The following is a 23,784-nucleotide window of genomic DNA, read 5'->3' on the forward strand; positions in this document are numbered from 1 at the left end:
CTTCAGTTTAGAGACCATTTCTTTTGATGAACAGAAGCTTTTTAGTTTTATGAGGTCCCATTTATCTATGCTATCTCTTAGTTGCTGTGCTGCTGGGGTTTCATTGAGAAAGTTCTTACCTATACCTACTAACTCCAGAGTATTTCCTACTCTTTCTTGTATCAACTTAAGAGTTTGGGGTCTGATATTAAGATCCTTGATCCATTTTGAGTTAATCTTGGTATAGGGTGATATACATGGATCTAGTTTCAGTTTTTTGCAGACTGCTAACCAGTTTTCCCAGCAGTTTTTGTTGAAGAGGCTGCTATTTCTCCATCGTATATTTTTAGCTCCTTTGTCAAAGATAAGTTGCTTATAGTTGTGTGGCTTCATATCTGGATCCTCTATTCTGTTCCACTGGTCTTCATGTCTGTTTTTGTGCCAGTACCATGCTGTTTTTATTATTATTGCTTTGTAATATAGTTTGAAGTCAGGTATTGTGATACCTCCTGCATTGTTCTTTTGACTGAGTATTGCCTTGGCTATTCTTGGCCTCTTGTGTTTCCATATAAATTTAACAGTAGATTTTTCAATCTCTTTGATGAATGTCATTGGAATTTTGATGGGAATTGCATTAAACATGTAGATTACTTTTGGGAGTATAGACATTTTTACTATGTTGATTCTACCAATCCATGAGCATGGGAGATCTCTCCACTTTCTATAGTCTTCCTCAATCTCTTTCTTCAGAAGTGTATAGTTTTCCTTGTAGAGGTCTTTCACATCTTTTGTTAGGTTTACACCTAGGTATTTGATTTTTTTTGAGGCTATTGTAAATGGAATTGTTTTCATACATTCTTTTTCCGTTTGCTCATTGTTAGTGTATAGAAATGCTAATGATTTTTCTATGTTGATTTTATATCCTGCTACCTTGCTATAGCTATTGATGATGTCTAGAAGCTTCTGAGTAGAGTTTTTTGGGTCTTTAAGGTATAGGATCATGTCGTCTGCAAATAAGGATATTTTGACAGTTTCTTTACCTATTTGTATTCCTTTTATTCCTTCTTCTTGCCTAATTGCTCTGGCTAGGAATTCCAGTACTATGTTGAATAGGAGTGGAGATAGTGGGCATCCTTGTCTGGTTCCTGATTTTAGAGGGAATGGTTTCAGTTTTTCTCTGTTAAGTATAATGCTGGCTGTAGGTTTGTCATATATAGCTTTTATAATGTTGAGGAACTTTCCTTCTATTCCTAGTTTTCTTAGAGCTTTTATCATGAAATGATGTTGGATCTTATCAAAGGCTTTTACTGCATCTATTGAGATGATCAAGTGGTTTTTGTCTTTGCTTCTGTTAATGTGGTTTATTACGTTTATTGATTTTCGTATGTTGAACCACCCCTGCATCCCTGGGATGAAGCCTACTTGGTCGTGGTGAATAATCTTTTTGATGTGTTGCTGAATTCGATTTGCCATTATTTTGTTGAGGATTTTTGCATCAATGTTCATTAAGGAGATTGGCCTATAGTTCTCCTTTTTGGAGGTGTCTTTGCCTGGTTTTGGGATAAGTGTAATAGTGGCTTCATAAAATGTGTTTGGCAGTTTTCCTTCCCTTTCTATTTCATGGAACAGTTTAAGGAGGGTTGGTATGAGTTCTTCTTTAAAGGTCTGATAGAATTCAGCAGAGAATCCATCAGGTCCTGGACTTTTCTTTTTGGGGAGACTCTTGATTGCTGCTTCAATTTCATTTTGTGTTATAGGTCTATTCAGGTGATTAATTTCCTCTTGGTTCAGTTTTGGATGATCATATGTATCTAGAAATCTGTCCATTTCTTTTAGATTTTCAAATTTATTTGAATATAGGTTCTCAAAGTAGTCTCTGATGATTTCCTGGACTTCCATGGTGTTTGTTGTTATCTCCCCTTTTGCATTCCTGATTCTACTAATTTGGGTTTTTTTCTCTCCTCATTTTAGTCAGGTTTGCCAGGGGTCTATCGATCTTGTTTATTTTTTCAAAGAACCAACTTTTTGTTTCATTAATTCTTTGTATGGTTTTTTTGGTTTCTATTTCGTTGATTTCAGCTCTTATTTTTATTATTTCTCTCCTTCTATTTGTTTTGGGATTTGCTTGTTCTTGTTTTTCTAGGAGTTTGAGATGTATCATTAGGTCATTGATTTGGGATCTTCCAATCTTTTTAATATATGCACTCATGGCTATAAACTTTCCTCTCAAGACTGCCTTAGCTGTGTCCCATAGGTTCTGGTAGGTTGTGTTTTCATTTTCATTGACTTCTAGGAACTTTTTAATTTCCTCTTTTATTGCATCGATGATCCATTCTTCATTAAGTAATGAGTTATTTAGTTTCCAGCTGTTTGCATGTTTTTTGTCTTTACTTTTGTTGTTGAGTTCTACTTTTACTGCATTGTGGTCAGATAGTATGCATGGTATTATTTCTATTTTCTTATATTTGCTGAGGCTTGCTTTGTGCCCTAGGATATGATCTATTTTGGAGAAGGTTCCATGGGCTGCTGAGAAGAATGTATATTGTGTAGAGGTTGGATGAAATGTTCTGTAGACATCTACTAGGTCCACTTGATCTATTGCATATTTTAGATCTTGGATTTCTTTATTGAGTTTTTGTTTGGATGACCTATCTATTGATGATAATGGAGTGTTAAAGTCTCCCACAACCACTGTGTTGGCGTTTATATATGCTTTTAGGTCTTTCAGGGTATGTTTGATAAAATTGGGTGCGTTGACATTGGGTGCGTACAGATTGATGATTATTATTTCCTTTTGGTCTATTTCCCCTTTTATTAGTATGGAATGTCCTTCTTTATCTCGTTTGATCAATGTAGGTTTGAAGTCTACTATGTCAGAGATAAGTATTGCTACTCCTGCTTGTTTTAGGGGGCCATTGGCTTGGTAAATCTTCTTCCAGCCTTTCATCCTAAGCATATGCTTATTTCTGTCGGTGAGATGAGTCTCCTGTAAGCAACAAATTGTTGGATCTTCTTTTTTAATCCATTTTGTCAAACGGTGTCTTTTGATGGGTGAATTAAGTCCATTAACATTAAGTGTTAGTACTGATAGGTATGTGGTGATTCCTGCCATTTAGTTATCTTAGTTGTTTGAAGGTTTGATTGTGTGTACCTAACTTGATGTTACTCTCTACTGTCTTGCTTTTTCTTATCCTGTGGTTTGGTGCTGCCTGCCTTTTCATGGTTAAGTTGGGTGTCACTTTCTGTGTGCAGGATCCCTTGCAGAATCTTTTGTAATGGTGGCTTTGTGGTCACATATTGTTTTAGTTTCTGCTTATCATGGAAGACTTTTATTGCTCCATCTATTTTGAATGATAGCTTTGCTGGGTAGAGTATCCTGGGGTTGAAGTTATTTTCATTCAGTGCCCGGAAGATCTCACCCCACGCTCTTCTTGCTTTTAATGTTTCTGTTGAGAAGTCTGCTGTGATTTTGATGGGTTTACCTTTGTATGTTACTTGTTTTTTCTCTCTTGCAGCCTTCAATATTCTTTCCTTAGTTTCTGAACTTGTTGTTTTAATGATGATATGTCGTGGAGTAGTTCTATTTTGATCTGGTCTGTTTGGTGTCCTGGAGGCCTCTTGCATTTGTATGGGAATATCTTTCTCTAGATTTGGGAAATTTTCCGTTATTATTTTGTTGAATATATTACGCATTCCCTTCGCTTGCACCTCTTCTCCTTCTTCGATGCCCATGATTCTCAAGTTTGGTCTTTTGATGGAGTCGGTGAGTTCTTGCATTTTCTTTTCACAGGTCTTGAGTTGTTTAATTAGTAGTTCTTCAGTTTTTCCTTTAATTACCATTTCATCTTCAAGTTCTGAGATTCTGTCTTCTGTTTGTTCTATTCTGCTGGATTGGCCTTCCGTTTTGTTTTGCAGTTCTGTTTCGTTCTTTTTTCTGAGGTTTTCCATATCCTGGCTGTTTTCTTCTTTATTGTTGTCTATTTTTGTCCTGAGTTCATTTATCCATTTATTCATTGTGTTCTCTCTTTCATTTTGGTGTTTATACAGTGCTTCTATGGTTTCCTTTATTTCTTCTTTTGCTTTTTCAAATTCTCTATTTTTATTGTCTTGGAATTTCTTGAGTGTCTCCTGTACATTTTGGTTGACCCTATCCAGTATCATCTCTATAAAATTCTCATTGAGTACTTGTAGTATGTCTTCTTTTAAATTATTCTTGTAGGCTTCATTGGGTCCTTTGGCATAGTTTATCTTCATTTTGTTGGAGTCTGGCTCTGAGTTTCTGTTCTCTTCATTCCCCTCTGGTTCCTGTACTAATTTTTTGTTGTGGGGAAACTGGTTTCCTTGTTTTTTCTGTCTTCCTGTCATTGTCCTTGGTGTTGTTACTGTCCCTGTACTGTGTGTAATTAAGTATTTTCTAGCTTGTAATAATAACAATGGTAATATTGAGAATGGAAGAGTGAGCTGAGATGGAAAGCAAGAAGTTAAAGAAAAGGGGAAAACAAATATACAGACAAGAGGGAGAAAGCAGAACAAGGTATCAGACAAGAGAGTTTCAAAGGTATAAACAGGGAGTGTTAGTGTACTAATCGACAGTAAGCTGAACAGACAATAGAGTGACAGAGAGAGGATTGAAAATCAAAGATAAAAAAAATAAAAAATAAGTATATGAAAGTAATATCTATTTATAAAAATGAATTAAAATAAAATGGAAAATAGAAAATTAAAAAAAACAAAAAAACCCAAAAAACCAAAAAACTTCCAAGTTTATATGCAATGCAATTTCAGTCTTAATAATTTGGATGTCCGTCTCAATCTCCAGTCCTGGAGTTGGTGCCTCAGATGTTGTTCTGTAGTTGTCTCATCAAAGGGGATGCATAAAGTAGAACAAAACTACACTCACACTGTGTTGGGTATTTTCGAGATAGGATCTCTCGAACTGTTTGCCTGGGCTGGTTTTGAATCTTGATCCTCCCAATCTCTGCCTCCTGAGAAGCTAGTATTACAGACATGAGCCACCGGTGCCTGACTTATAATTTACTTTTAAATGCATCAAAAATAGTGTGGATTGATGAATGCATAGAGAAATGAATAGACATATGATAAACCAGGAATAGTTAAATATTAATGGTACAGTCTAGATGATAGGTATATAGTGTTCACTCTAAAATTCTTTCAGCTTTACTATATGTTTGTAAATTTTCATATTAAAATGCTGAAAAAAATCTAGAAATGTGATGCCATGATAGGTCACCAGTAATGCAAAAGAGGTCGCTACTGTGATTGAGACCTGTGTTCTGCTTAGTAGGTGTTAGAGTATTTTATACTTAATTCAGTTTCCTGAATTATGATCTATGGGGATTTTATTCATTTAAGAGTAGTTAATTTCTACTTTGACTTTCTGGCTTATCTACTGATTGTTCATTCATTTTCAAATATTTATCTTGGCCTGCTATGAACCAGGCCCTGCGTAGATGCTGGGAACCGTTTTGCTCCTGTGGAGCAGTTAAGCTTCCATCCTTGGCTTATTCTAGTAGCCAGTCTCTTTGGAACAAAGAGACAATATGGGTGATACAAAGAGAACCGAGTATTCCTTAGATTGCTAGAATTTAGTTTGTATTCTGAGTAAGAGCAAACTGATATCTTAATAAGCCATAAGGAATTAGTATATAAAGTAGTATTCATAAACTAATACATTAGAGCTCTTTTTGTAAGTGTATGAAGTTTACCCATAAATAGTAATTATTACTCATTATAAAAATAGTATTCATTGTTACAGAAATACTGATATTTTTATTTGCTACATATATTTATTCATCCATATTACATAATACATTATACATTAGATGATTACATAAATACCATTTATTATTATTTACATAATAAGGTAGTATATGTTAACCATGCTTCAGGATTGACTATTTTATGTTGAATCTGTATCAAAAAATACTGTCTGAACTAGAGATGTGACTCAAGCGGTACAATATCTGCTTGGCAAATTGTGAAGCCCTGAGCTCAAACCCTAGTCCCACAAAAAAAAAAAAAAAAAAGTCTAAACCTCTCCACAAGATTTGTGAAATTCTAACATACCTGTGGAAATTCAATGTAGTTTAATTTATCATGAGACACAAGACATGTCTACTGCTCCTCTCTCTTCAGTTTCCTCCTCATTCCCACCCCTTACCTCCATGAATTAGGACAAAAGAATTGTAAATAAAATGTAACTGGGGGCTAGGGGATGTAGTTCAGTAGTAGAGCTCTTTTCTAGTATTTGTAAGGCCCTGGCTTAGATCCCCAGCACCACAAAACAAAACACAAGGAAACACTATTAAACAGCTGGGTGAATCTTGGTTTAATTTTTTTTTTTTTTTGGTTTTGGTGGTGCCAGGGATGGAAACTAGTGCCCTATGCTTGCCAAGCAAGTGTTCTACCACTGAGCTGTACCCCTAGCCCTTCGTCAGCTTTTACTACTGCATCCCAACTGGTTTTGATCTTCAGAATGACATCTGTAGATTTGTTTCATACAAACACCTGTATTAAGTTTATGTCACAAAGCTTAATGTGCTTTGTTCAAAATTGCTATAGGTACATTATTAACATTTCAGACATTAATAAAAATAAAGATTCTTTTGATTTTGACAATTAAGTAAAATATGGAAGTATCTTTGGTGGGGAGCTTTGTTTTTCTTTGGTAATAAATCTCACATTTGCTGAGAAATAGGTAGGGATTTCTTAGAGCAGGAAGCCTGTCTAAGGGTTTCCTGTTAAGTCATTGATTCCAACCATATGGTTCCAGGCAGGTCAATGTGCTGGTTGCTTGTGTTAGGTGCTCTCAGCCTTCCTCTTCCACCTTCATGCTGTCATCTCCTGCTTCTGGGTATGTGGTGGGTATGTGTTGTGTGTGGGCTTTAAAAGTGTGCTTGTACTTTTTTAGCTTATGCACTTCTGCATTGCCTGCCTTTTTCAAAAATAAGTATTTCCTAAATTTGAGTTGGAAATTTAAGATTCTCAGGATTGTGCAAACACCTGCCTCATGACTGTCCATTTTTGATTCCCAGTTCTCTTTCCCCCAGCATTCTCCTTTCTTCTTGTCTTTGGCTTCTCTACTCTCATGAGGCTTTTGTTTTTCCTTCCCTCCCTCCCTTCCTCCCTCCTTTTGTTTTGCATAGATTTTCTGAACTGCCCTCTTCATAAGAACCATTTTAGAGGGGATTCATCAGATGCCCTTATTGGTAATTACCTCCACCTTCTGATGTTAAGATGGATATTCCTTTAGGCTATGGTCCAGAATGATGATTGCATTGGGTAATTTATTTCTCTACTTTCTTTATTTTGTCCCCTCTAGTGTTTTGAAAAGAAATTAAGAAAAACATGCTTTTCTTTTCCAAGTTATTTTTCCTCCCAGCTAGTATACTGGGCATGTTACCAGCAGAATTTTCTCTAAAATAAAAAGGAATCATTGCTGGAGGAAACAGAGTTAAGTAAAAGCTGTGTATTTCCAGAACCTGAGAAAATTTCAGAAAAGGAGCAAACTTTTTTCACTTTAGAAATCGAGGGGACCTCCTGGCCTAGTTTGAAAAACATGACCGGATTTTTAAAAAATCCAACAAGATCTAGTGGGAAAATAAGCTAGAACTTTGTTAGAAAAAGTTCCAGAAGTCTTGGTAGTATGTTTTAAATGCACTTATTAATTGAACATCAAAACGAATCGATACCCTCTTCCCCTGTTCTTAATTTCCGTCTTTTCCCGGTGAAATTGAGCTTTCTCCATAGCCCCTGGTGTCTTCCTCCTCAGGCTCCCCCGGTCTCCAAGGTAGCACCCACTGGCCGTGCACAGAGAAAATGCTCGAATGAGTCACCAGTCCTAACAAAAGATCAGTGTGCTGTGCTGTGTGACTGGGGCTCTTCGTAAACTTGGGGTGGTAAACTAGTGGGGACTTGAGGGGGCAGGATCAGTGTTAACCTCTCAAGTGGCATCCGGACGCTCTGATGCATGCCCCATTATTCTGTGAGATCCTTTATGGCTGGGACGCTTTCATTTGTCTTTGTCTTTGTCCAGGCCGAAGCACTGTGCATTATCTCCTAAAAGCGCTAAAAGCCCATTGCTTGATCTATTGGAACGGGCGGAAAGGAAGGCAAAGCGCAAGTTTTGCTCGCGCACATCCAGACCAAGAGGTGCCAGGGCCATGCCGGCGCCCGTGCGCGTGGACGGCCGGCAGAGGGCGCGCGCGCACCAGTTGCTGCGTTTGCTTTGCCCCTCACTTGTTACCTTGTCGATAAACCCGCCGGACTGAAACTGTCCAGAAATTGAAATTTAAACATGCACAACGCATTAGGATATTTTCAGTTGCACAGAACAAGTCCGCAGTACGGTACGTCCAAAAGGTACAAGAACAGTCCGGAACTAGCTTAGCGAATACTGAGCCACGACATCGCGAAAGTCAAACCTGAAGAAGAGTTTGCCAGGTGAACCTCAAGGACCTGTGATTTTGCGTGGATACTGGAACGCTGTGGGAGCCCCTCATCCCTCCTCCAGTAGCAACGCTATTTTAATAGTGAATGTGGACAGCATTCCAAGGGTGCTTTTTAAGAGACTGGAAATTGGCTCTTTTGGGGAAAATCAATTGTGTAATAAATGATAAGGATTAAGAAAAATATGTGTGGTTAATCGATCTAGCCACTAAATTGAGAGAGAAAAAGCATTAAGTTATGATTCTAGATAAGGCTCTCATTTCCACAGTCCAGAAAAACTGACATCTTTCTCACTTTGTAAAGTTTTAAAAGACAGTAAATTCAAATCCCCAAACTCAAAGTAGCAAGTTTTAAAGCATTTTTAATGTATTCCCCACACCAGCTCTCACCTCCTAGCCTCAGAGCAAGCTTGACCCTCGTTGAGGTTGTTTCTTCTTGGTGACGGTGGTGCTAGGGTTTGAACCCCAAGCTTCATACTTGCTAGGCAAGCACTCTACCATTTGAACCACTTTGCCATCCTTCAAGGCTATTTCTTAATCAGCATCATCTTCCCTCCCTAGGTGTCTTCCCTTTGAAGGCAGCTTTGGTTGGCTTGTATCTGGTTGTCTGCTAGGTGGGTAGGGAGCAGTTGGCAGGAAAGAAGGAAAAGGATAGTCAGTTCATACATGTGGAGAACCTGAGTTCAGGGTAAGCCATGAGAAAGGGCAGACTCTGGCCCACCAGAAGCCCATTCAGGCCCATCTGAGGACTAGGGATAGGAGGGTCAGGCTCAGCTGGGAGGCTCTCCCTGACAGGTTGAAGCAGCTCTGAGAGGGGTGCCAGAGGCAGCTTTGGTTGATATTAGAGGCTCCATTTGGGGAGAAGCACAGCAAAAAAAAACAAAAACAAAAACAAAAGACAAAAAACAAAAAAACTCTTAAAGAAATGCCACTGTCAAGAGAGGGCAGAGTAATCATGAGTGGCCTTTAGGAAGGAAAAGGGGCCCAGAAAAGAGACACTGTCTTCCAAGGATCAGTTTAGAGGGGGTGGTGGAAGGAAGCAGCTCAGGATTCTTTGGAAAGTGAGGACAATGAAGTGAGATCAGATTAAGGACTCTTAAGCAGAACTAGTTATAAGAATTCTCCCCAGCCAACAGGAAGAAAAGGGCCTGAGCACTTATCTGGCCTTTCAAACTTGCTTCTGCCTGGCAGTCATCTGGGAATCTTGTTAAAATCTTGTCAAGATTCTGATTCATTAGGGCCAGAGTTCTGTCTTACACTGCATTTCCAGCAAGCTCCTTTGGGAGGCTGCTGGGTTTCAGACTCCCCTTTTAGAAGCAGGGTGTCTTCCAGACCTCAGAAGAGCTAGAGCTGAATAATAGAGGCTGTTACCAGAGACTCAACCATGGGGCAAATTCTTTAGAAGTCCTTCCAGCTCTAGTTCAAATTCACATTTGCCTTTTTGGTTCCCAGGTAGTAAAAGGATTCAAGGAGGAGTTAGTGGGTTGGGAAGAAAAATGGCTGGTTTTTAGTTGAGATTGCCAGTAGTTAGGGAAGTCGAGTAAGGCAGAGGAAAATGCTAGCAAAACAGTCCTGAGACAAAAAAGTGTCCAGAGACAGCTACTAACATTCCCTACTTAACATTCCCTATAGGCAGCTTTTCACCAGCTATCTGGAGGCAACCATTGGGAGGTTGTGAAAGGAGATACAGGGTTACTCCAGTCAAGCCCTTGCAAACCAGATGACTTATTGAAAGAAGCTGTTGATTGTAATAGAGGCGAATGTTATCTGTAAGCTTAAAGTGGTTTTTCAGGGGGAAATAAGGACAGACTAATGCAGCCAAGAAGGGCTGGGTGTTGGCTTCGCAGAAAGCTGAGTTACACTTACAAATGGGGTTGCCAGGTGTCCTGTATTGAACTGGATAGTGTGGTATTTTAGTTTCTGGTGTATTCAAATGCAGTCAATGCCTGTTTTAAAAAAAATCATGATTTCAAATATACTTTATCTATGTTTTGATTGGTTTTTAATCAGTAAAAGTTTGTCATTTCAGCTTTTAGTTACTCCTGATAAGTATTGAATGACCCAAAAGAGCCTTAAAATTCTTTTGAAATGTGAGGAATCCTTTTATTTATCTGTGTGCAAGTAAGATGTTTCAAAATTACTGTTAAGTATTCTGTTAAATAAAGGAAAAGTCTATCCCTCTGGAGGGGAGGGCACACGCTACAAAAAGTTGTTTTACCCTCAGCCATTGTGGGATGGATAGTTTTGTAATCTTGTTTAACAACAAAGCAGGGCAAACCGATTTCTCTTTGGGGCATTACTAAGAACTAAAGTTTATAGAGGGTTTACATGTGCCTGGTGCTGTGTGAGCTCTTTAGGTTGTCTACCTCCTTTCTCACAGCACTCATTGAAGAGAAAACTGTTGAGAAATATAGGTATTGATGCCCCAAACCTGGAAGTTATCCTCAATTCCTCTTAGACCCCATGTCCAGCTTATTAAGCTCTGTCAGCTATAGCTCCAAAATAGATTTTCAAAATCTAGATTTTTTCACTCTAGCTCATTCTTTGTCCTTTGAAAGTTGCATTGTCCCCCAAACTGCCTGTGATACCACTCTTACCCTCAGTAGAATCTTCCCTCACCATGTAATGTCCAGAATGATTTTTTTAAAACTGTAAATAAATTATGTACTCCCCAAGGGCATCACTTCATATGTAAAATGAAACCCAAAGTTCTTTCCAGGACTTTCCCTTCAGGATCTGACTCAGGATTGCTGAGTGGGAACACTTTATTCACTTGGCAGATGTTTTTTGAGGGCCTACTATGTGCCAGGCTCTCTTCTGGATGCTGGCATATTGCTCCTGTGTAGAGCCTACTTTCTAGTGGGATGAAACTAATCAAAGAAATTCATAGTACGTCAGGTGGCAATACATGATATTGCCACTTAGGAAATTTCCTCCACTGAGGAAAATGAAGTAGGAAGGGAGACTAGGGAGTGTCAGGTAGCAGTGAGGGGTACTGTTGTAATAGGACTGTCAGGAAGGCCTTTCCAAGAAGGTGACATTTGAGCAGAAACCTGAAGGAGAGGGAGTGAGCTGAGTGGATGCTAGAGGAAGAATATTCCAGGCAGAGGGACAGGAAGTGCAAAGGTCCTTAGGAACAGTTTGCTTGGCTTGTTTGAGGAACAGCAAGGAGATCAAGGTGGCTAGAGCAGAAAGAGGAAGGTAGGGAGTAAGCGTAAATCAGAGTGGTCTGGCATGGCCTGGGAAAAGGGCAGACCAGGGAGGAACGTACAGGTCCCCCAGCACTTTGACTGAGCTGGTGGGAAGCTAGGGGGAGGAATATGAGCAGTGCATCCATGCATTTGTGTCTGAGGGCAGGTGTGGCCACATGAAGCTTGGTGAGTGAACTTGCCCCTGCTCACTCAGCTAGCAAGATTCTCGTGCAGATGTCTCACCCTAGAGCCCTTGTTCTTAGGCACTAGCAGGATGAGAGAAGCAGGAGAGGAGCTGCTACAGTCCCCTTGGACTTCCTGTCTCTTAGAGGTTAATAGCTTTTCTAGGATGGAGTTGACAGAGAAGAAGGGAAATATTCTTCTACTGGATGCTTTATTGGAAAAGGCAGAGAGTAAAAAAATCTCCTAGATAGAAAAACACCTGACAGTGTACAGGGCTCAGGGCTGAGATTGGGGTATTGATAAATGACCATTTAAGCCGTTGTATCACACAAAGGCTTTTGTTTTCAAAGAGAATGCATTAAAAAAAGTGCTTTTGCTAGAGCACACAAGGGAGGTGTTGAGGATAGGTAAGACACCTAAAAAATTAGCTAGTATTTGTTGCCCTCAACGCAGAGAAACTAAAGCAGATACCTTAAAAGCAACTGAGGCCAATAGGAAAAGGGGAACAGGTACTAGAGAAAAGGTTAGTTCAAGAAGAATTAACCTAGAAGGTAACACCCACGCACAGGAAATCAATGTGAGTCAATGCCCAGTATGGCTATCCTTATCTCAACCAGCAAAAACCCTTGTTCCTTCCTATTATTGCTTATACTCTCTCTACAACAAAATTAGAGATAAGGGCAAAATAGTTTCTGCTGGGTATTGAGGGGGTGGGGGGGAGAGGGAGGGGGTGGAGTGGGTGGCAAGGGAGGGGGTGGGGGCAGGGGGGAGAAATGACCCAAGCATTGTATGCACATATGAATAATAAAACAATAAAAATTAAAAAAAAAAGTGCTTTTGGAATTAAAAATTAAAATGAAAAAGAAAATTGCAAAGGCTATGACTTTTAAGTTACCTTTTCTGGGAGACCAACTGGTTTAGAAGATTAAGGCTATGCAAATATAAAGCAAAGCTTTTGAGTCACCTATTTATTTATTCTCTGTTTTGCACTTAAATCTTTAACTTCCTTAGGAACGACTTGGATAACTTTGCAATTTGTGATGCAGAACTTACTCCACAGTGTTATTTTCCATTTGCTAAGCAGTTGGATCCTTTTGAGTCAAACTGTGCCTCAGTAGACTTGGTTGATTCTTTTGGAAGTCTTTCTTCCTTCAAACTAGGTTACAGAAACAAGAACTGAATTAGACACACATCTGCAGAAAGCTGATTTCTGCTTTCAAATTTAAGATGAAAAAATATGAATATCTAAACTATTTCTTTCTTGAAACTGACCACCTTCTTGGTGAACTTCTAGCTCTTAACACATACAGAAACTGGTGGGTGGGGTGTCCACATGCCCTGAGAAGGCAGGGAGGCCCATTCACAGCAGGAATTGGGGTTATGTAGAAAGGCACCTTTGAGTCAAGCTCTGCTTCTCACAGTTGTATGACCCTGATCATTTTGTTACTTTGCTTACTGGCATAAGTCAAGTCCTCCAAACTGCCTGGTGGGCTTGCTGTGAGGATTGATTGAAATAATGTGTGTGGTGTCATAGTGATTTGTTGGGTGAATGGAAGGTGTTATGTAAATTGCTGGCAGACCACTTCTTGCTTTTGTGGAGTTGTGTTTTTGCTGTAGCTCTGTTGTTTCACAAACAGAGTGATCATATAATGTGTCATCCAAATCGGAAGTGAATGACAGATGCCAGACTGAGGTGGTGTTGGGTGGTGTCTGGGCTCAGAAGAGTACATTAGGACTCTGCCCAGGTAGACCTGGACATATGGTCACCTCCCTAGGACTAAAAGCTGGCTTCCATGTGATGATACCTACAGCTAGAGGAACAAGGAAGAAACACATGGGTGGGCAAAACCAGATCTTGTCAGTGCTGTAGATGTATTACTGTCCTCTAATTAGTATGCTAGTTAAGCACTAATAACCTGGTCTTTGAAAAAGTATCTAGGATGGAAGGAATGCCAGGCATGATGGTCCACATCTATAATCCCAGAACATGGGAAGTGAAGGCCGGGTCCCAGAACATGCAAGATCATGAGTTGAGGCCAGCCTAGGCTACAGCAAAACCCTGTCTCAGAAAACAAAAACATTAGGAGGCAGAGATCAAGAGAATTGTGGTTCAAAGCCAGCCAGGACAAATAGTTTGCGAGGCCCTATCTTGAAAAAAACCCATAAAAAAAAAGGACTGGTGGAGTGGCTCAAATGATAAGAGCGCCTGCCTAGCAAGTATGAGACTTGGAGTTCAAACCCCAGTGCCACTAAAAAAACAAATACACAAAAACAAAAAAGACGACTTCCTCTCCCTCTTTCTCTGTCTTATAATTTAGTAAAGGACTTCCCGTCAGGCTTTTGGGTCTAGATTTTTCTGAGAAGATAAGCATGGCTAGCATGCTTTTCTTATAACTCATGTTATGGAGTTAAAAGAAGGCCTTTTCTCGTGAGCCAGACTGCAGGTATTTATGCTGCTGTGTTTATTTCTCTTTGTTACTTTTCAGTGCAGTGAGACTGAATTTGCAGGAATTTAAGGATAATTGTCATTACTTTAAAATATCTATTCCCAGACCCCCCCAGTACAGTCCTTCTGCATCCAAGTCCTTTAGGATTCTGTATTTTTAAACTGTGACCTTGAAAGATTGTAGGACATTGCCCTTGCCTTGATTTGTTTTCTTATGTACATCACTATTTATTTGCAATGGGATCTCACTGTTTTGCCCAGGTTGACCTCAAACTCGAGGGCCTCCTGCCTCAGCCTCCTGAGAAGCTGAGATTACAGGCATGTACCACAGTGCCTGGCTGGTCTTGCCTTTTTAGATAAGTCCAAAGGGTATAGCTCAAGTGGCAGAGCACCTGCCTAGCAAGTGCAAGGAATTGTGAGTTCAAACCCCAGTGCCACCAAGCAAAAAAACCTACGAATGTCTTTTCTATTTTCCATCTTTTCACTTGTGCTGTGGATGTTAAGAAATGCCTTTTGTCATGTCATATTTCTTCCTCATATATGAATGGATGAAATGACCTGAACAGGCTTTGATGGAACTAAAATCGTCAGTAAGAGATTCTGAGGGAAAAGATAACTTTGGGCAGGCAGAGGGTTGGGAATTCACTACTGCAAGGTTGGATAGCCCCTGCAGCCATTTGGGGTCTCTTTTTCAGTGCAACCTTGGAGGAGCAGCCTTGTTTTTGTTATGAAAGCAGTGGTTCCCTGTCCTATTACTTTTATCATCTATTGCTTTTTCCCCTTCTTCTTTCCCCACCATGCTTCCAAAAGAACTGTTTGCACTCCCTGTCTCTTGTTTCAGCTTCCCTATCCTCATTCACTCTTGACTATAGTGGAATGAACACTGAGCTGTGTGACCGTGGGAGGCCTCTTTCCCCACTGTGATTTCTAGAATGAATTGATGCAAGTAGCTCCATGGTGTGAGGCCCTGAGTTCAAACCCCAGCACTGACAAAAATAAATAAATAAATAAAAGAATAGCATCTTATATAGTCCTTGGCCTTAGCAAATATTTGATCTTAATGTTTTCACTTTCTGTACCTACTTCTGGCTACAATACAGAGATGAACTTTCTTTTTGTAAAATCATTGGTAGCTTTTATAGTGATTTTTCAGGGCTCAATGCTTTTTTTCTTAAATTTTTAAATTTAAAACATATAAATGTATTTATTCATACATGTTTACATGTATAATATTCAAATCAGGGTAAACATATCTACTCAAATACATTTCTTTGTGGTGGAAATATTCAATATCCTTTCTCCTAGCTTTTTTGAAATATATAATTGTTACTTGTCATTACCCTACTATATAGTAGAACTCAGTTTATTCTTCATGTTAACACTTAAGACTGTATTCAGCTCTTGGAATTCTTATTCTTTTTCCTATTTTAATGCCACTTTTTCTTGTTTTATCCTCCTTGTTCCAAGAACATCACCTCTAGCTTGCCTGGTTGTAGAGGCACTGCCTGTCCAGTGATGTGTTTAACCAGGGTAGTTTGAGTGCAAAAAGGTAGCAGGATCACTGTGCCCTAAATAGGGACTTGTATGAATGGCTGCTCCAGGGTTTAACCGTCTTTTTCCTTACATACTCTGTACATGTAAGTGTATTCATGGATTTATGCAGGCATTAAAAAGTATTCTGTGGGCTGGCACAGTGGCTCAACTAGCAAAGTGCCTGCCTTGCAAGTGTGAGAGTTCAAACCACAGTACTGCCAAAAAAGAGTAAAAAATTGCACAAACGATTACTTTAACATCTTAAGTCTGTACGTTACAGTATAAAATGCTACATACTAAAAATCAGGGTGAAGCCAGGCATGAAAACATACACCTCTAAGTCCTAGCTATTGGGGAGGCTGAGACAGGAGGATCTTCAGTTCAGAAGGTTGGAGCCAGCCTGGGCAACATAGGGAAATCTGGTATCCACAATAAAACAAAGCAAAAAACAAAACAAATAGTGGGGCACCAGTGGCTCATGTCTGTAATCCTAGCTACTTGGGAGGCTGAGATTGGGAGGATCATGGATCAAGGCTATCCCAGGCAAATAGTTCTTGAGATCCTATCTCCAAAATAACCAGCGCAAAATGGACTGGGGGTGTGGCTCAAGTGGTAGAGCATCTGCTTTGCAAGTGTGGAGCCCTGAGTACAAACCCTAATCCCACTAAAAAGAAAAAAAAAAAATACTACATACTAATATTGGGTATGCATGTACCAAGACTCATTTTAATCCTTTTCTTTCTGATAGATAATTAGGATGTTTATAATTTTGATCTCACAACTCTGTAACAAATCTATTTACTATATAAATTGTGGGATTTATGATTATTTTTCTAAAATAAATTCCCAGCAGTAGAATTCAGTGTATATACTTTGAATGTTTCTGACATAGGTTAGAAACTTGTCCTCCAACAGGTTATACCCATCTGTGTTGGATGGCCTGCACTACCACTAGCGGGGACCTACTAGTTATTATGTTTTATATCTATGCCAATTTGATGAATTTTAAAAGGTTGTGTCAATGTTTTACTTGACAATTGATTATCAATGAGCATGGAAAATTTTTTCATGCTTATTGGTCATATGGACTGTTTTTCATATATGTGGTCTGGTTTTTATGTTGGTGTTTGTCTTGTTATTCATTTGGAAGAATTTGTAATGTAGTTATATAAATTGCATATATTTGTTCCAATTAAATTTGTCTTTTTCTTGTACAAATTCATTTTCTTTTTGTATACATTAAGAAAGAATCTATGTTCAATGTAAAAATTAAAATTTTCTGATGACAAATACTAAAATTTCTCCATATTTCCTTTTTTTAAGTTGAGAATTTGATATATATTCCTACAACTTTTTTTCTATTCACACTCTATCAATTACATTTCTTTTAAAAATTGCAATCCTAGTACATACACTGTTTTTAACTTGAGAGCTCGTTTGGAGGTTCTGGGAGGGGAGCATAGGAGCTACTTGTATATGCCTGACTTAAAGAACAGTCCTCCTTCATCAGGGAAAGTCATTCTCTTTCACTGAGCATGCAGTGTCCAGAGGGACACACAAGGAGTGGTGAGGGAGGAAGGGAACATCTGCCTAGGCAGCCAGCTCAGTCACATCAACCCTGGTGATTAATAGGGTGACAGATGTTACAGCCAGATTGTCCTCATGTCCTGGTTTCTAACTTCAATTTTCACCAGCTATACCTTATACATATCTCAATTTTAATATGACATATTATGGGGTTTGGGGCAGTACTGGGGTTTGAACTCAGGGCTTCACACTTGCTAAGCAGGTACTCTACCACTTGAGTCATGCCTCCAGCCCTGTATTATGGCTTTTAACGTAAAAGTTTTACATTTCATTTGGTAGTATCTTTTTATTTTTGATGCTGCAGATCAAATCCAGGGCCTTGTACATACTAGACAAGCACCCTACCATTACATCTACCTACCTACCTACCTACATCTCCAGCCTCATTTAGACTTTTTATTATCTTGGTGCTTGGGATTGAGCCCAGGCTTGCATATTGAAATACATGCTCTACCTCTTAGCTGCACTCCCAGCTGCCAGTCTTTTTTCAGATTTCAGTGCTTAATATTTATGCTTAGGAAGACGTTCTCAAAGAACTCAGGGCTTCACGTTTGCTAGGTAGGTGCTCTACCACTTGAGCCACTCTGCAACTCAGAAGTTCTTAATTTTTTAATGAGGATTCTTTATGGACTACCTCATGAACTTATCTTTCATTTTAAGAGATCTTCTAGATGGTGAAAAATAGACTACTGACACATCTTTGTAAACTATGGAAGGAGTCTGACCATAGGAGTATGATAAGCACTACTGTTGTAAACAAAGGATGGAAAGATACCTTTAAAAAATAAAATAAAACAAAGTGCCTATTTCTCAACAGCAATTTTTAGAAGTTTTAAATTCACCAATAATCTTTGAAATAGAGAACTCTTACTTCCTAAAACTTGTATGAAATAACTGGATTAGGTGCTGGGAATGCAATGATGAATGCACATATGCATGCATGTGTATACACACGCACAATCCCAGACCTTCTGGAGTTAATCAGAGAAACAAGCCATATTCAAATATTTACGTAAATAAATATCAAATTGCAGTGTGCATCATGGGAATGTATAGGACAATATGAAATGATTAAGAGGGACCTGTAATGCTAACCTGAGGTCATTCAGTTGTATTGTGGTTGGGGCACAGGGACAGGAGAGGGCTGGTGAGGGGCCTGAAGAAGAGCAGGAAGTATTGGAGGTCCGAGCTGTGAAGCTGGAAGGAAGATAAGCCTTAGGCCTCAAGAGCACTAAGGATGTTTGCAGACAGGAAGGATTGTGACAGTGGGAGGAGAAAGAGCATGTCTCTCCTAAAGTATTTAAATTCAGTTTTTATGTTTTAAAAATAGTTGAACTACAATGAATTTGGGATCCTTGCTTTACAGGGAATATGAGAATCATGAATTGATCATTGAAGTCCTGAGAGTCCTCAAACTGAGTGGCTGGGGTGTGTCTCAGAGGAAAAGCTATGCTTTGCCTACCTGAGGCCCTGGGTTTCATCCCCAGTATTGCAAAAGCACTACCATCACCAAAAGAAACACACAAGTTTGAGGGTTTCCAGAATTTAAGTGCTGGGTTGAAATGATAATCTAGCAAGTGTCCACCAGCTGGAAGAAGAAAGGCTAGGAGACACTGGGATTGGGGGTGGGGGTGGGAAGGAAGGAAATAGTGGTACTCAGAGAACTACTAAGAGATCAAACTAGATGTGGTGTACATGGATGTAAACCCAGTACTTGAGAGTCTGAGGCAGGAGTATTTCAAGTTCAAGGCTGACTTGGGTTATATACTGAGATCCTGTCACAAAAAAAAAAAAAAGAAAGAAATATGGTAGATTTTGCAACACCAGGTCAACAAGTTTACAAAATGCCTAAAATATGCTGCTATTTTTAATCAGTCTCATGTGTCTTCATTATTGTGGGCGTGTTTTGCCTGACTGGGAAGGGTATAGGCTGCTTTAGATCCATTCCAAGCTTCTATGGATCTGGCCGAATTCTAGCAAGAATTCTCATGGTGTCATGTACACAAGACCATTGTAAGACAAACAGTTTGACAAGGCGATTATTACCAAATGCTTTGACATCAGAGACCCAACTGGGCTCAAATTTAGGAGGAAAAAAAAAAAAAAGCATGCATTTCTTGCACAGTGAGGTTTCTTTTTTTTGCGGGGGGGGGGGGAGTGGCACGGGGGTTTGAACTCAAGACCTCATGCTTGTGAGGCAGGTATTCTACCACTTGATCCACTCCATCAGCCCTTTTTTGTGTTCGGCATATTTTTGAGTTAGGTCTCATGAACTGTTTGCCCAGGCTGGCTTCCAACCGCCATCTTCCTGATCTCTGGCTCTGAGTTGCTAGGATTACAGGTGTGAGCCACTGGTGTCTGGCTTCTTCAAGTTTCTGATAAATCTAGATTCTCAGAAACAAAGTTCTATGAGATATACTATGAACCTTAAGACAGAGTATGTTTAACATGCAGAAATTAGCTACTGAAAACTGCAGATCCCCCACCCATGTTGCACCCTTATTTGCAGAAGAAACAGGCTAAAATTCCCACAGAAGAGATGGAAGATAGCTTTCTAAAGCAAAATAAGATTGCCAACATGAAATCAAGCACATGATTATTAGTGAACTAACAGAAAATTCAAAATAAACAACAAACAAATCAAGTTCTCAAACAATTGCAGATACACAGTATTTATTAGTTAGTCTTTACCTGAGTTAATCTTCTGTTAAAGGCCCTCATAAAGTATTCTTGTGAAAAATATACATATTCAGGAATTATAATCAACGGTTGTTAAAATATCAAAACAATAATACCTTTTAGAACTATACAGGTAACAGTCTTTTGACGATCTAGTGAGGCACAGTCTAAAATGTAGTTAAGCAACATACTAACGTTGGTCATTTATACAGCATAGTTTTACAGTAAGATTAATTATACAAATGTTTGATATGTAAATATATGCACACATTTTTTCTTCTTGAGATTTTAGGAGAATATTTGCCATGCTTAATTCTTTTTACATTATATTTTATTTACAAATTAATAGATATATGTAATTAAATGGCCCAATAGGACTGGAAGATATATTCTGCATTTTTATATACATTATTCCTTTTTTAGCTTTTGAGACAGTGTCTCCATATATAGTCCAGGCTGGTCTAGAACTCATGATCCTCTTACCTCTGCCTCCTGAATACTAGGATTACAGCACGAATCACAACACCCAGCTACATTACTGAATTGTAAAAAAAAAGAATCATTTTCAATAACAAAAATCATTAATTATTAAAGAGAATGTCTCCCTTAAATCTTAGATTTTTTTTATCAGATTAATCTTAAAAATTCTGCTTTCACCAGTGGCTCACATCTATCATCCTAGCTACTCTGGAGGCAAAGATCAGGAGGATAGAGATTCCAGAATGGAGACCCTATCTCAGAAATACCAGAGGTACAAAAGGGCTGGTGGAGTGGCCCAAGTGATAGTGCATGTCTAGCAAGCACAAGGTCCTGAGTTCAAAATCCAGTTCTGCTAAAAATAAAATTCTGCTTTTACCTTGTTAGTGCCAACTGCATTATTCAGTGGCTTCCCAATTTCCTGCAGAATGAAGTTCAACTCCTTATTCTGATACTTGAAACATCCCACAATTTGGCCTTAAACTGTATTTCCAAAACAGGCCACACTCTTGTTTCACCAACAAAGCTTATTTCCACTCTGAACTTGTGCTGTGTTCCTCATCTCAAATGCTCTTCCTCTTTCTCTTCCTCAAATCCTGTGATCTTTAAAGGTTCAGTTCAACTCCCATCTCCTTGGTGGAGTCCTCTGCACAGTTTCTAGTGCCCTCCTCTGGCCTTGTCCTTACCACTCACTTTGGTTCTTAGATATCCGTTATTACGCACTGTTACTCAGCAACAGTACTTGTTTCTTAACCAACTGGGAAATTCCTCAACTGTTACTTTTTGTGCCTAGCAGAATTGAGAGTTATAAAATCTGAGTATAAAATTATAAGCATGTTAGTATTACTTAATTGCTGACTTATTTTATTCTCAAAATTTTTCCTTCCATCTACTGAAACAAGGTAACTAAAGGCCAAGTTTACCATTGTTTCTAATTCTCTTACAAAGCTATCTGATTTCACTTTCAGCTCTGTTTGATGCATGTTCTTCACTGTGCAAATGAAATATATGGAGTCTGGAATTTTCTTCAATCTCATTAAGTCTTATGTAAGTTTCTGTCTTTTGCGGTTAATGTATTTTTAAAGGTAGATTTTTTTTCCCCTTTAACAGAATATTTTGCATGTTCAATTTTTCTAAAAATATAGAGCTTTTAAAAATCTGAATGAGTTCTCCTTTCATTCTGAGTTTCCCTTTTTCTCTCCTTTGCTTAGGCACAAGGGAAAGGGGAGATAAATGGAAGGATATATGTTATTTTTGTGGAACTGGGGTTTGAACTCAGGGCTTTGCACTTGCAAAGCAGGTACTCTACTGCTTGAGCTATACTTCTAGTCTGTTTTGTTCTGGTTGTTTTGGAGATCGGGTCTCATGAACTATTTGCTCAGGCTGGCCACAAACCTTGATCCCCCGATCTCTGCCTCTTGAGTAGCTAGGATTACAGGCGTGAGCCATCGGTGCCCACTGGATATATGCTTTTAAAAGCATATATACTCTGGGATAGACACTGAAAAGCAGAAGTTAGGCAGATGCCACTCAGCTCTGCTTGACTATTGTGCTTGAGCCTCATGCTTGCAAATCCAAGGCATTGTAACCCAAACCAAAGTGTCTTTTTTGGTTTTTCTCTTCTGTGTCACAGTAGCAATCATTTGTTAAGCACCAACTATGACACACAGCATGTTAGTAGTTTACATATCACCTAATTATCATAACTATAGATGTATCATAAACCTCATTTTACAGAGGAAAAAAACCTAAGACTCAGAGATACCAAGGAACTTTAACAACTAGTGAGTGAAAAGCTAGAATTTGGATACAGAACTGATCCTAAAGCCTGCATTATGTCCTGTGATGTCAGTCGTGCCTTTTTTTGATAGGAATTTTCACTGGGGGAGGTTGGGGCTTGCATTCCTAACTCTGGCAGCTATGTTCCACTGTATCTGGGGAGGCTCACCAGTAGCTCTCTTGTGTACACATGAGCTCCGGGCTTAGTGATGAGGTGCTCCTCACTGGACAATTAATTGCCATGTACACTAAATTCCACACTGGTTTTTGTTGTGGAACAGTATCTCATCACTTAGGTCTTGGTAAGTGGGGAGAACTGCTAAGAAGCTTTCTATCTTTGTCAAGGCTCAGGACAAAAAACCCACCATGAAATAAATCAACCCAATAAGTACACATACAGTTGTGTAACACACACACACACACACACACACACACACACACACACACAAGAAACTCTAGCCTATATATCACAAAACCCAGAAAACTCACTTAAGACTGACTGCTATGCTGATATGTGAATTTCAAGCTTCAGCTATTAGCGTATTTGAAAAACAGTCAATAGAAGGAAATTCCAGTGGGTCAAGAATTTTGACTATCCCTGTGTTATCACTCCCAGGATCTCCTTGCATTGTGTCGTTGCAGGAAGGATGCAGCTGTGTGTGCAGGCTGTAATGGGACAGCTGATCTTCTTTTTGAGCACAGGTCATGTGGCAATGTCCTTGCTGTTTTGTGTTTTAGGATCATGGGAGGAGATAGAGGGCTGTTCTTTCTTTCCCATTTTTCTACACTGGAGTTTAATATACTATGCTTTTTGCTTAGTAGTTGATTTTAACAGATTTCACACGTGTTTTACATTTGGTTGGGCAGCTTATTAATTACTATCCACTACCGACCAGATCTATTTGTACAAATATGCATTATATAATTACATTAAAGATAATTTGGGGTTTATGAGTTAACTTAATTTTCACTGTTAATAGGGCACTGAAAATGTTTCCATAAACTAGTTTATTTTAAATAACACTAATTTAGTAGGGACTGGGGTGTAGTTTTCATTGGCAGTGTTGGGGTGAAGGAAGAAAGGGCGTGTGGAATCTGACTGTAGCCTCCGCTCTGCCTTTCGCCTTGGAGAAGTCACTTCACCGTTTCCTCGTTTATAGAACAGGGATAATTCCCATTCCGCAGTGTTCTCATGAGGACTAAGTACAGTCATTTTAAGAACTATTGTACAAGTTGTCACCTGGCTGCGGCCAGGGAGATGCGCAACGTGGAGTGGCGAGGGGCTTTTTTACGGGTTTGGGAAAGCCTTTTCTTCCAAACAACCTGCTCCTCTCCAAAGCTCTCCTCCCCTCGAGCGGGCGAACGCAACCCTAGGCGCCCGGGAGCCCTGCGCTCGCCTCGCTTCGCCGGGGCAGGACGGAATCCTTCAGACCGCTCATAGCAAGTGCTGACTGCGTCTGAT

General features: G+C 39.3%; 2 protein-coding genes across 8 annotated transcripts in view; one reads left to right on the forward strand and one right to left on the reverse strand.

Moving 5' to 3' along the window:
• Spryd7 (SPRY domain containing 7) overlaps positions 1–23,784 on the reverse strand; it is a 173,073-nt gene that overhangs the window by 40,189 nt on the left and 109,100 nt on the right. The window lies entirely within an intron of this gene.
• Trim13 (tripartite motif containing 13) overlaps positions 1–23,784 on the forward strand; it is a 56,570-nt gene that overhangs the window by 22,696 nt on the left and 10,090 nt on the right. The window lies entirely within an intron of this gene.

Source organism: Castor canadensis, chromosome 10, assembly GCF_047511655.1.
Source record: "Castor canadensis chromosome 10, mCasCan1.hap1v2, whole genome shotgun sequence".
In the NCBI taxonomy this organism is placed as follows: Eukaryota; Metazoa; Chordata; class Mammalia; order Rodentia; family Castoridae; genus Castor; species Castor canadensis.